Source organism: Diuraphis noxia, unplaced genomic scaffold (genome assembly GCF_037042655.1).
Source record: "Diuraphis noxia isolate RWA-SAM2 unplaced genomic scaffold, SU_Dnox_SAM2 contig0001, whole genome shotgun sequence".
Lineage (NCBI taxonomy): Eukaryota > Metazoa > Arthropoda > Insecta > Hemiptera > Aphididae > Diuraphis > Diuraphis noxia.
The window spans coordinates 11,237,740-11,251,239 of record NW_028301711.1 but is presented as its reverse complement, the minus strand read 5'-3'; positions in this window follow the sequence as shown (position 1 = coordinate 11,251,239).

Genomic DNA, 13,500 nt, shown 5'->3' with positions numbered 1-13,500 from the left:
AGCAATATGTCGAGCTGTTATATTTATGTATGAAAGAATCGCTGTCCAGGTAGGTAGGTAGGTAGTTATTATTCTTTACATAAAGGACCTGATTTAAATATTTTGTATTAGGAGACCTTTTCACAAAACGACAAGTCAGACGTCGTCAATGTGATCAGAAATAGATTCTTTAGTGTACCTATGTAAATTAGTACTGCCTTCTTACTTATTTGTAGTCTACCCTATATATACTTATTTATTATAATACATAAATATTATATTATGCGAGTGAGTATTATTATCGCCTGTTATTTTCTCCGGCCTATACTTATTTTAATTTTATTGTTACGCTATAGTCATGCACTAAACATTTACATACATTTTGTGTAAATAATATTGTAATAGAATAAATAATAATACATTTTCCAGCGTATACAAATACAAATGCAAAATACAAATAGGTACTTATGATTATAATATCGTTATATTCATTAATTTTTTTTTTTTTTAAGTCTTAATAATATAGGTATTAGCAATATTATTAGTATTATTTACTTAATAGATTTTAAATATTTTTCAACAACAATAAGTTGAATAATAAACTAATATTATTATTACCTATTCCATATAGGTTATTAATAATTTTTAAATCACTTCTTCGGTGGTGGCGAATAACAGCAGGTACCATAAAAAATTGAAATTAAGAATTCCTTAATTCCTTATATTTTATTCATTGATACCTAATATAATAATAACACTTGAGTAGATATAAAATAATAATCATCTATTATTTCAATATAAAATATTTTATTGAAGATCACCTGGTGTCAACGTATAATATTGTTGTCCAAAAAATTACACTGTAAGGAAATTATAAAAACCGTAGGATCTACTAAATTTGATAGATTATATATTATATATAACTCATAAAGTCATAAATAGTAATATTCTTTAAGCTGCATTGAACTCCGTTTTTCAATATTTTAATCTCAAACTTAATAAAACATATAAATTAATTAATTAAAATTTTTTCACAAGCTATTTTATACTAGCTATTACATTAGAAACCGTTTATAATAACACCAGTAGTAGAAACATATAGGGATTATATATATTATAGTTATATAACCTTAGTTAGAAGGTCCTGGCAAAACTCCTTAATTGTATATTTGTATATGTACTAATTTGTACTGATTATTATGATATAAGTATAATAATGACTATAGTGTATATGGGATTTTATGATTGTTATTTTTGGTTTTATTGGAAAAATCTTATATATATATATATGTGTGTGTGTGTGTGTGTGTAAATATAATGTCTGTATTAAACTTTTTAAAAGATAATATAACAATCCATAATACTAAGTAGGTACTAAAAACATATTTTGAGGAAATTGAAAAAAATACTGCATGATTTTTGAATATACAATGCAAACTAAAGTAACAGATTTTTAATCCTTACAGTATATAAAATTAATTTTAAAATAATAAAACAAATTTTTCAGCAGACTGATGACTGTATTTATTTTATAATGTGTTTTTGTTTTTTTTTTCTGTACGCGATAATTTGTCGAAATAATGCTTCGATTTACAACTTCAGTAGCTTTTCCGGTTGGAAATAGTATTTAGTTGGTGTATTGAGGAGGTCAACATTTAAAATTCCTTGTAGTTTTCAAAAGCGCCCAGAAAAATTAAAAACAAAAATAAAGAAAAACTGGAATTTGTACGCAAAATCCTAAAAACTTTTTCGTTTGGTCAAAAAGCTTGAACATTTAATACAAGGCCCCCCTTACGTTTACATAATAGAAGTTGGAAATATTTTTTTTAAATAGGAATTTTTGTTTTTTTCTTATCCGTTTAAAATTCAAATTGTGACAACATTTCTTGAATTGAAAATTTACAAATCATTTATAGTTGTTAGAAATGTATAAAAGGTTCAACTTTTATAGGCTTATAACTAAGGATTAAAAATTTAAAATAAGGTTTCGCGTAAGTAGTATATATATTCTATAACGAAAAATCTAAAAACTATACTAATACAGTATTTTAGATTCTGAGCGGAGCGATGAATGTATTGATTTTACCATGATGTGTGTTTTTATTTTTTTTTGTGTCTGTCATCACGTTTTGTGGCAGTAAAAGTGCTTTGATTTTTGACTTCAGTACCTCATTCGATCAAAAAGTGAATCTAGTTGGTACTTTGTGGGGGGGGGGGGGGGGGGTCGAAAGTGAAAATACTTAATATTTTTCTAAATAATCGGGATAAACAAACTAAAAATTAAGGGAAAAACGGGAAATTTTACGCACAATAATTTTTCGACAAAATCGATTTTGATTATTGATGTAACTTTAAAACAAATGATCATTGATACATGAAATTTTCACCGAATGTTTTTATAAGTATATTCTATCCGCCATGAAATTTTCAAAATTTTTTGACTTATGTTGTACTATTCATAGGTATATGCAATTTTCGATCATTATTAGTTTTTTTTTAAATTAATATCGATAAAAATTTATTTTTTGGGTAGAAAATATTGAAGATTTAATACAAGGCTCTTAATATATTGTTACAATAGCAGTTGAAAAATAAAAGAAATTCATAGTTACAATTTTTTTTTATAAGCATTCAAAGTTTGAATATTGACAAAATACGTAAAAATCACGAAAATTCACAAATTATTTTAAGCAAGAAATTCATAAAAAAAATCTAAGATTTGAAAATTTAATACAAGATTCCTTACAAGTTTTTCAATCTTTATCAAAAATAAAAATTCCACCGGAAATTCAAATTAAATTTTTATTAGCATTTGAAATTTAAATTTTTACAACATTGGATTTTCACTTTTAGCGATTTGCTTATTTTGGTGTAACTCTAAAACAAATGACCGCAGATACTTGAAATTTTCACTGAATATTTATATAGGCATTTTATATATTTGATAAAATTTTCAAAATATATAGATTTGTTTTGAGCTGTTTAGTGACATTTTAATTTTTCAACTTTTTTAGTGTTTTTTTCTATAAATATCGATAAAAATTTATTTGTTCGGTAGAAAAGCTTGAAAGTTTAATACAAGGCTTCTAACGCATTGTAACAATAGCAGTTAAAAAATATTAAAAATTCATTGGCATGATTTTTTTTATAAGCATTTAAAGTTCAAATTTTGACTAAATATGTAAAAATTACGGCTATGTTCAAATTATCTTAGATAGAAATTCATATAAGTTTTTCTTTTTAATTCTAAGATTTGAAAATTTAATAGAAGGTTCCTAACATATTTTTACAATAGCAGTTGCAAAATAAAAGGAATAAATAGTCACAATTTTTATTTATAAGCATTTAAATTTCAAATGTTGACAACATATTATGTAAAAATCACGAAAATTCGTATATTATTTTATGCTAGATATTCATAAAAAATTTTCCTTTTATATCTAAGATTTCAAAATTTAATACAAGGCTCATAATATATTTTTACATAAGCAATTGAAAACTAAAAGAAATATATAGTCACAATTTTTATTTATAAGTATTTAAAGTTCAAATTTTGACTAAATACGTAAAAATTACGGCAATGTTCAAATTATCTTAGATAGAAATTCATAAAAGTTTTTCTTTTTAATTCTAAGATTTGAAAATTTAATACATGCTCCTAACATATTTCAACACTAGCAGTTGAAAAATAAAATAAATTCATAGTCACAATTTTTTTTTATAAGCATTCAAATTTGAATTTTGACAACATACGTAAAAATCACGAAAATTCATAAATTATTTTATGCTAGAAATTCATAAAAAATTTTCCTTTTATATCCAAGATTTGAAAATTTAATACAAAGCATTTTTAATAGGTAATCTATAATATATCGACAGATAAACCGTCTTCGCTCAGAATCGTTTTTCGTATACAATGATATTGTTACGTACCCTATTAATATTCAAAACATAGTGAAAGTTTCTACTATGAGTAGTGATATAACTACCACAGTTGTTTTGTGATTAATCCCCGTCGACACTAGCTCTCATGATATTACTAATTAGTAATTTCACAGAATATTCTTAGGGATTTCCATGGGTTTATAGTGTATTGTAACAATGTTATAAAAATAAAACGAACAGAGCCTTGATTCACAAATCACAATAATATAAAATTCTTGTAATCTTATCTACGTTAAATACAAATAACAATAATTTTATATTATCTTTACTCTTTATTTTTATATTATATAGTATATATTATGTATAATGTATATACAAAGCAATTCACTCATATCTGTAAAAGTTTAATATAGGTATATCATATATAAATTTAATTAAATACCAAGCAGAAACATTGAATGGGTAATAAATTTATATTACGAAGGTTGACAGTTTGACACATGATGGTATACTTATATTTTATAATTTTATTACTTATTAGTTGTCTTTATTATAGGCTTCACCAATAACATGTCAAAACAATTATTTATTAAATTATGCATTTTATCTGTGTTGTGACTTGTTATAATGCCGGAAATTATGGTTGAACCAAATTCGGACTAGCCGATTATTGCATTTATTTAATAATGGAAAAACGTTCACGACAACAATCGACATCCACTTCAGGGAACCCATTTAAACGATAATCTGTATAACCTATCTTTGAAAATATTATTAATACAATTTATAATGATAAACATGTAGGTAGATATTATATAGCCCATAATATAATGACTATTAAAGTTATTTTTCATATTATTTTCGTCTACAGGAAATTCATATTAAAATAGTAAATTATAAATATACTATAAAAACCTCATTAATAATTTGCATTATTGTTTGCACTAAAATTAATTTAATTTAGATACTTTTAAATAAAATTAACTTAAAGTTAACACGTTAATCTCAAAAAAATTATGCTGTTTTTCGAAAAGTTTGTGGGAAAATTAATTATATAGACACTTGAAGGCTTAACTTCAAAAAATTTTCCTAAAATTATATCAGCAACCATTAAAAACGCCAATAAGAGTGAAGACGAATTACAAAAAGAAAAGGAATTCACTGTATAGTTTCATTTCAACAAGCTAATTAAGCTTTAAAATATTAAAACTTTTTTGTAAGACTATTGCAGGTAAGGAAGATGGCGCATTTTCTGCACTATCGAATTTGGAAAACATCGTTGAAGATAGATTAAAACAAAAAAATTATATATTATACATATATGATTATGATTGTAGTTCATATAGGTTTTGTATGTATTAGTATTTCAAGTTCGTTACCTATTCAAATTATGTAATTTAATATATTTCATTTTTTTTTTAAATTTATAATAACATTTTAAATTTTAAATTGTTCGATAAGGCGTAAGAATATTTTATAGTAGGTATACTACACTCAAATTCCATTTTATTTTTAAATTATGATCTATACCTACCTACCAGTAATGCCCAAACTTTTTTTCTTCAGTGGTTCACTTCAATAAACAATAATTAACAATAATTATCTTCGATAAGGATTAAGGAGGCCACCAAACATAAAAATTCGAAAATTCATAGAAGTTTTTATTTTAAGCTATAAAACAAATTAAATATTGGGGTATTATAGGTACCAACTTTGATAGAAATAGATATATATCAGCGGCGTAGCCAGGATTTTTTTTCGGGGGGGGGGGCTGATCAATTTTTTACACAGCGGTGCATTAAATACCTATTAGCACGGCCGAAGCTATAGAAAACTAACAAAATAAAGATGACAATTTAAAATTAGTAAAATACAATTTAAGACTTTTTGAGTGAATATTGTAGACCATTGAAATAATTTTTAAATTTTATTAACATTTCAGGGGGGGGGGGGCTGCAGCCCTCTCAGCCCTCCCATGGCTACGCCTCTGATATATATATATATAATTATTATATATACAAGTTTTACCTAGTAGGTAATATACCTACTCATAAAATTGGTCATTGGATCAGTATGATTTTAAATTCTTGGTATTAAATTGAAAAATTTCCCTTGCAAAATTACTGATAGAAAAAAGGTATACATTATGTTTATATTAAATATTTATTTTATATTTATTGGTCTAATAGTCTAATTAGTAGCATGCTATTAGATATTAATTCTCTAAAAGAGAATCGACGCAGGGATTGTAACCTTTATGCTTTTTTCGGTTTCGGTTTCGTTTTGGTTTTTCAAAATAATATTGTTAAGAGGACGTGATACCCGCATGTGTTGTCTCCGTCTTACAAGTGCATTATATAGTAAATTGTACGTTCAACAGAACACGTGTAGCTCCGTTTGCTTAAAAATTAGAGTGAATTGACCTATTATAAAATTTAAAGGTATGATTGTTATCTAGACAACCTCATATGCTTTTTATTATATTTAAATTTTAAAGGAAGTTATGAGTATTTTAAGGTGCACAAAAAATTTACAATTTTAAAATACTCATAACTCGTTTTAAATTTAATATATAATTAAAAGCATAAGAGGTTGTCTAGATAATAATCTTACGTTTAAATTTTATAAGAAGTCAGTTCACTCTAATTTTTAAGTTAACGGAGCTACACGTGTTCTGCTGAGCGAAAAATGTACTAGGTATGTTACGCACTTGTAAGACAGAGACAACATTTGCGGGTATCACGTCTTCTTAAGGATTCGGTTTAACTTTTACATTTTAAAAATATGAAATTGAGATTGCGGTTTATACCGGTTTTAACTTGTTACAAAAAAATTATTTTAAAACTTTAAGCGATTATAGAACCGTACTAATAATACAACCAAAATATATATATAGGTACAGTGGTACAGATAAATCTGGTAGTTTTCAACCAAGTCAAGCGATAGTCAGCTCTTTTAACAATCAAAAACCGTATGGTAACATTACAACTAACAAACTTATGCTTTATTATTTACATTTCACCTTAATTAACAATTATTGTTATCAACTTCTCATTACAAGAAAACATAAAATATTTTCAACTTTCAATAATTTCGTTTGAATATTTTTGGATAGTAGGTACTCAGTATCGCTCAGCTATATTATAGTCTACAAACAGTATACAAACTACAATCAATTATTACCAAATTATTAATAAAGTAAAGTAGGTATAGGTAGGTATCTATTAATAATTAGACCATGGATTGTTACTGCAAGCAATGATTTTTATTTTCTATTACATAATATAAAATATTCTTGAAAAGTATAAAATATAAATTAAATAACAAATGATACTGAAAGCGTATAGAAAAAAATAGTATATTTTATTATAAAGATAATATAAACATAAAACTTGCTGTTCATCTAATAATTTGGTGTCATTAGTGCCTACAGTTTAAGACACGTCGCCTTTAGTGAAATTTTAATTAATAACTATTTTTAATGCATTGCATTTTTAATTTTTTACTATTTGTAATAAAAAGAATTTTAAACCATTTTTTAATTACCTTTTTTGTACCTTATACTACATAAATTATTTAAATGTATAGAAATATAAAAAATATAAATATTGATTAGCGCCAAAACGTCTGTGACGGTAAAATTCAAGGAAGGTCAAAATTGAAGAGGATAATTTAATTTTAAATTGAGTGTAAATCCACAAAAAATTTTCATGAGCGCCTGAAGTTAGAACTTTTAACGAAATTCGCATAATATTATTTTAAGTCAGAAATGAATAAACAATTTTATTTTATATTTAAGGTTTTAAAATTTAATACAAGATTCCTTATAAGCTTGTCTATCTTAATAATAATAATAAAAATATATTTGATGAGTGTTTGAAGTATTATAAATTATAATATATATTGGATATTCGCTCGATTTCTCATGGAACGATTATATGTGCTTATTTTGTTGTAATTCAAAAAACTAATAACCGTCGTAGATATACTTGAAATGTACAGTATATGTTTAGTTATCATTTTATATTTGATAATATTTTTTAAATTATTAATTTTGACAAAAATTATAAAATTTAAAATTTACAAATTAATTTGTATTAAAAAATTTTTAAAATGTTCAATTTTAGATTCTGAGCGGAGCGATGAATGTATTGATTTTACCATGATGTGTGTTTTTATTTTATTTTTATTTTTTTTTGTGTCTGTCATCACGTTTTGGGGCAGTAAAAGTGCTTCGATATTTGACTTCAGTACCTTATTCGATCAGAAAGTGGATCTAGTTGGTACTTTGGTGGTCAAAAGTAAAACATTCTTATATATTTTTCTAAATAATCGGGATAAACAAACTAAAAATTAAGGGAAAAACGGGAAATTTTACGCACAATAATTTTTCGACAAAATCGATTTTGATTATTGATGTAACTTTAAAACAAATGATCATTGATACATGAAATTTTCACCGAATGTTTTTATAAGTATATTCTATCCGCCATGAAATTTTCAAAATTTTTTGACTTATGTTGTACTATTCATAGGTATATGCAATTTTCGATCATTATTAGTTTTTTTTTAAATTAATATCGATAAAAATTTATTTTTTGGGTAGAAAATATTGAAGATTTAATACAAGGCTCTTAATATATTGTTACAATAGCAGTTGAAAAATAAAAGAAATTCATAGTTACAATTTTTTTTTATAAGCATTCAAAGTTTGAATATTGACAAAATACGTAAAAATCACGAAAATTCACAAATTATTTTAAGCAAGAAATTCATAAAAAAAATCTAAGATTTGAAAATTTAATACAAGATTCCTTACAAGTTTTTCAATCTTTATCAAAAATAAAAATTCCACCGGAAATTCAAATTAAATTTTTATTAGCATTTGAAATTTAAATTTTTACAACATTGGATTTTCACTTTTAGCGATTTGCTTATTTTGGTGTAACTCTAAAACAAATGACCGCAGATACTTGAAATTTTCACTGAATATTTATATAGGCATTTTATATATTTGATAAAATTTTCAAAATATATAGATTTGTTTTGAGCTGTTTAGTGACATTTTAATTTTTCAACTTTTTTAGTGTTTTTTTCTATAAATATCGATAAAAATTTATTTGTTCGGTAGAAAAGCTTGAAAGTTTAATACAAGGCTTCTAACGCATTGTAACAATAGCAGTTAAAAAATATTAAAAATTCATTGGCATGATTTTTTTTATAAGCATTTAAAGTTCAAATTTTGACTAAATATGTAAAAATTACGGCTATGTTCAAATTATCTTAGATAGAAATTCATATAAGTTTTTCTTTTTAATTCTAAGATTTGAAAATTTAATAGAAGGTTCCTAACATATTTTTACAATAGCAGTTGCAAAATAAAAGGAATAAATAGTCACAATTTTTATTTATAAGCATTTAAATTTCAAATGTTGACAACATATTATGTAAAAATCACGAAAATTCGTATATTATTTTATGCTAGATATTCATAAAAAATTTTCCTTTTATATCTAAGATTTCAAAATTTAATACAAGGCTCATAATATATTTTTACATAAGCAATTGAAAACTAAAAGAAATATATAGTCACAATTTTTATTTATAAGTATTTAAAGTTCAAATTTTGACTAAATACGTAAAAATTACGGCAATGTTCAAATTATCTTAGATAGAAATTCATAAAAGTTTTTCTTTTTAATTCTAAGATTTGAAAATTTAATACATGGCTCCTAACATATTTCAACACTAGCAGTTGAAAAATAAAATAAATTCATAGTCACAATTTTTTTTTATAAGCATTCAAATTTGAATTTTGACAACATACGTAAAAATCACGAAAATTCATAAATTATTTTATGCTAGAAATTCATAAAAAAAATTTTATTTGAAATCTAAGATTTGAAAATTTTTCATAATCTATAATATAACCTAGACGGATAAACCATCTTCGCTCAGAATCGTTTTTCGTATACAATTATATATAATATCATTGGATTCAAATTTAATTCCATCCATTACAGTAATCCACTTGTAACCTACTGTACAGCAGAGCGACATCCATGACTTACCCACCTTTTTATAGCTGAGGATGAAAATTTAAAACACGAGTTCCACGTAACTAGTTTAATTTCATATTTGAAGGATTGTAAAGCGACGTGCATCAAGAAATTAAATTTTATAACTAATTTTCTACTTTTCTATTAGTATAAGATTGCACAGCTTTTTTTAGGAAAAAAAAATTTTAAACTAGTCATGAACTATATTGATTAATTATTATTAATCACACGTTAGTGTCTAATTAATATAATAATTTGATTAATTAAACATGGATCATAAATATAGTGCCAAATACCAAAATTATAAGTTAAAAATATTTTATATAATGTATACGATTAGTAAAGTATTAACTACTTTTAATCTGTAGCAACGAATTATAGGTATAAATAAAAATTGCGGACTATTATGCGAACATTCAAAAAATAAAAACCAGCCATATTTATACTAATAGGTATTATAGTAATTTAATGTAAAAACCCGAGTATTGAGTGTTTCTAGGCTATAAGACTAAACCTTAACTACCTGCAGTAGTTAAAAAACTACGATATTAACACCCTATAAGGCTACTGCAGATCCCAAAGAATCTATATTGGTATAACTTTTTATTGCTCTATATTCTTCGTTTTATAAACAGACTTCTAGAAATTCGCAAGCCTGGGCAAGTTAATGATAGTTTTTAATTGAGTTAAATTAAGTTGACTTAAAAAAAATTAAAGTTAACAGATAATATATTATTTTATTTTTTTGTAACTCAGTTAAGTTAAAAGTTATATGAACATTTTCAAAGTTAATATTTTTTTTTTTTATATATATATGTATATTCCCAGAAATATGGTTTAAAATAATAAAAACAATAAATATTATTGAACATAGAAAATAGGCAATAGCCAGTAGCTTTTCTATAGGTTCATAGAAATATAGAATTAAGGTGTTGGTGAGCGGTGTTACGACTTTACTCTGAAATATTGTTTTAAATGACAATGAGTGGTTTTACGGCCTGCCTCTAAGTGTCTTAAATGTCCCTAACCGTCTGATTCAAATTTAAGAACCGTTTGGCTCACATTTTAGAAAAACCCGCCTGGCTCACATTTTAGAAAAACCCGCCTGGCTCACATTTTAAAAACCGTCTGACGAGCTCTTGTCGTGGACTCGTGGTCTCCCTTATATATGCTCGTATCCGTAGGAGTAGGTGGTCGTACGTGGTGGTGAAATCTGGCACAAGGCAGAATTTGAGTCTCCTGGTGTAATTGGTTATTCTAGTCGATTCACATCCTTTCTTAGTAACAGTGACTTTTTCCGAGAAGAGACGTGTGACAATGCTTTTATAGTTTAATTATCTACGCTTTTTTTACGATGACCTCAGCGGATGATCCCGTATAGGCTCCCGCCGGACGTTAATGTAGAAATGAAAAGTAAGAAATTATTTTCGTTAGTGGGTATTCCTTTATAATTTAACAAGTAATAATAACACTAGATAATCAATAATGTAATTTTGTACTTTTGCGCCTTGGATCATGTAATACATTATGTGAAAGTACGTATTACAGTAATAATGAAGACGTGTTAGAACCACTTATTTCCTACTTTGAGGATACATGGATCGGTCGTCCAAATAGACGTAATAGAAGAAGGAACCCCAGATTTTCTATTTCACTGTGGAACTGCTTTACGTCTACTATATCTGGTTTACATATAACAAATAATTATGTTGAAGGGTGGCATAGAGGCTTTAATAATTTATTGAGTTCATGTCATCAAACAATATGGAAATTTATTGAAGCAATTCAAAAGGAACAGAGTCTAAACGACATGAAAATAAATCAATACATAGCTGGTACGATCGAACCATTCAGAAAACGAAAAAGGGATACACTTAAAGAATTAGTCAATGACTACGAAAATAGGGACAGACTTCAATACCTAAGAGGTGTTGCCTATAATTTATCATATCAAATTTAAATTTAATTGTGTTGTTGATCGCCGAGATAGCTCCTACAAGTTCGGCGGTTGGCTATATCGACTTGCGGCGTTAGGGATTCGGGTCACCAAATGAATACACAATATTTATAAATACAATTAACCACGTATGTGTGTGTACACTCATACAAATATAATAATAATAATATATATCAACATCGTGACATGATTATAATATGTAATACATAAAAAAAGCTCTACCTAGCGGGCGCCCCAATATATATACTTAAGAATACTGAATAATACACAATACTATAATAATACACTTTCAGACCAAAGTGGTCGATCATACAAAATATAAATATATCGTTACAATGATTATGATATAATAATCGATAAATTAAGAATGAATACAAATCAATAATGTTACGACCTGACGGCTGACAGCGACATTCGCACGTCTCCACTCCGACGAGCTATAATATATCCTGATTGAATGGCAATAAGTGACGGCAACGGGTGGTACACTTCCCAGGCAGGCAGGTCACGGGACAGGAAGCTCCAGGGCTGATGGCGAAATATGAATTTGAGTGACCGTGACTCCAGCACCGCGCACGCGGTACACAACTGTGCGATCTCCGCAGAGAGTAATAAGTACGGGTATATGTGTATATTATTTGTATAATATATACAAGATATGCTGCGACCGATCACCAGGTGACACGTGGTAGAAATTATAATAATAAGACACACGTTAGCCAAAAATGAGAACCAAGCACGCTGGCGTAGTCGGCGGGAGCTGAGGAAAATGGTCCGTCAGTCTCAACCGCGGAAAACAGACAGCACCGGCCGGCGAATCTGTCCTAACTCGCGACGAGTTGTCTACCGATGTAGGAGGGGTAGGGTGCTCGGTGAACTTCAACGCCGACGGCACGATAGCACCCGCCGATAATATCGGCGCGACGTGAAGTTGTGCCGATGTTCGAACATGTGTATAGTATTTTGTTTTTAATTTAATTTTTCAATTTTTTTTCCTATTGCGATCATAGCATTTTATTTTATGCAGTATTTTGATTTTATTTATATTTTAATGTTTATTATTACTTATTAATTATTATATTATAAAGGTATACCCACTAACGAAAATAATTTCTTACTTTTCGCTATTTATTTTTTCGCTGTTAAAACATTTCGCGATTTTTACTTTCGCGTTTTTTTTTTCGCGATTTTCACATGGACTCGTACTATGATCGCATTAAGATCTTTGTAAAATATTGCGTTCCGACATAATTTAATATCATCCACGTCTTTCCATTCGACAAATGATGTAAAATAATATATTGTGCCAACACAATAATAGTTCGCATTTAAAAATAAATAGAAATAAATAGGCACATAATTAAAGTATACTTATAGACATTAGACAGCTGGTATAAAATGTACACATACACAAAAACAAGTCCAGGCATCTACGGACTACGGTTATTTTAGATTCTGAGCGGAGCGATGAATGTATTGATATTTGATTTTACAATATTGTGTTGTTTTATTTGTGTCCGTTTATACGATAAGTTGTCGAAAATATAATGCTTCGATTTTTAACTTCAGTAGCTTTTCCGGTTGTAAAGTGAATCTAGTTGGAGCGCTGGGGAGGTGAAA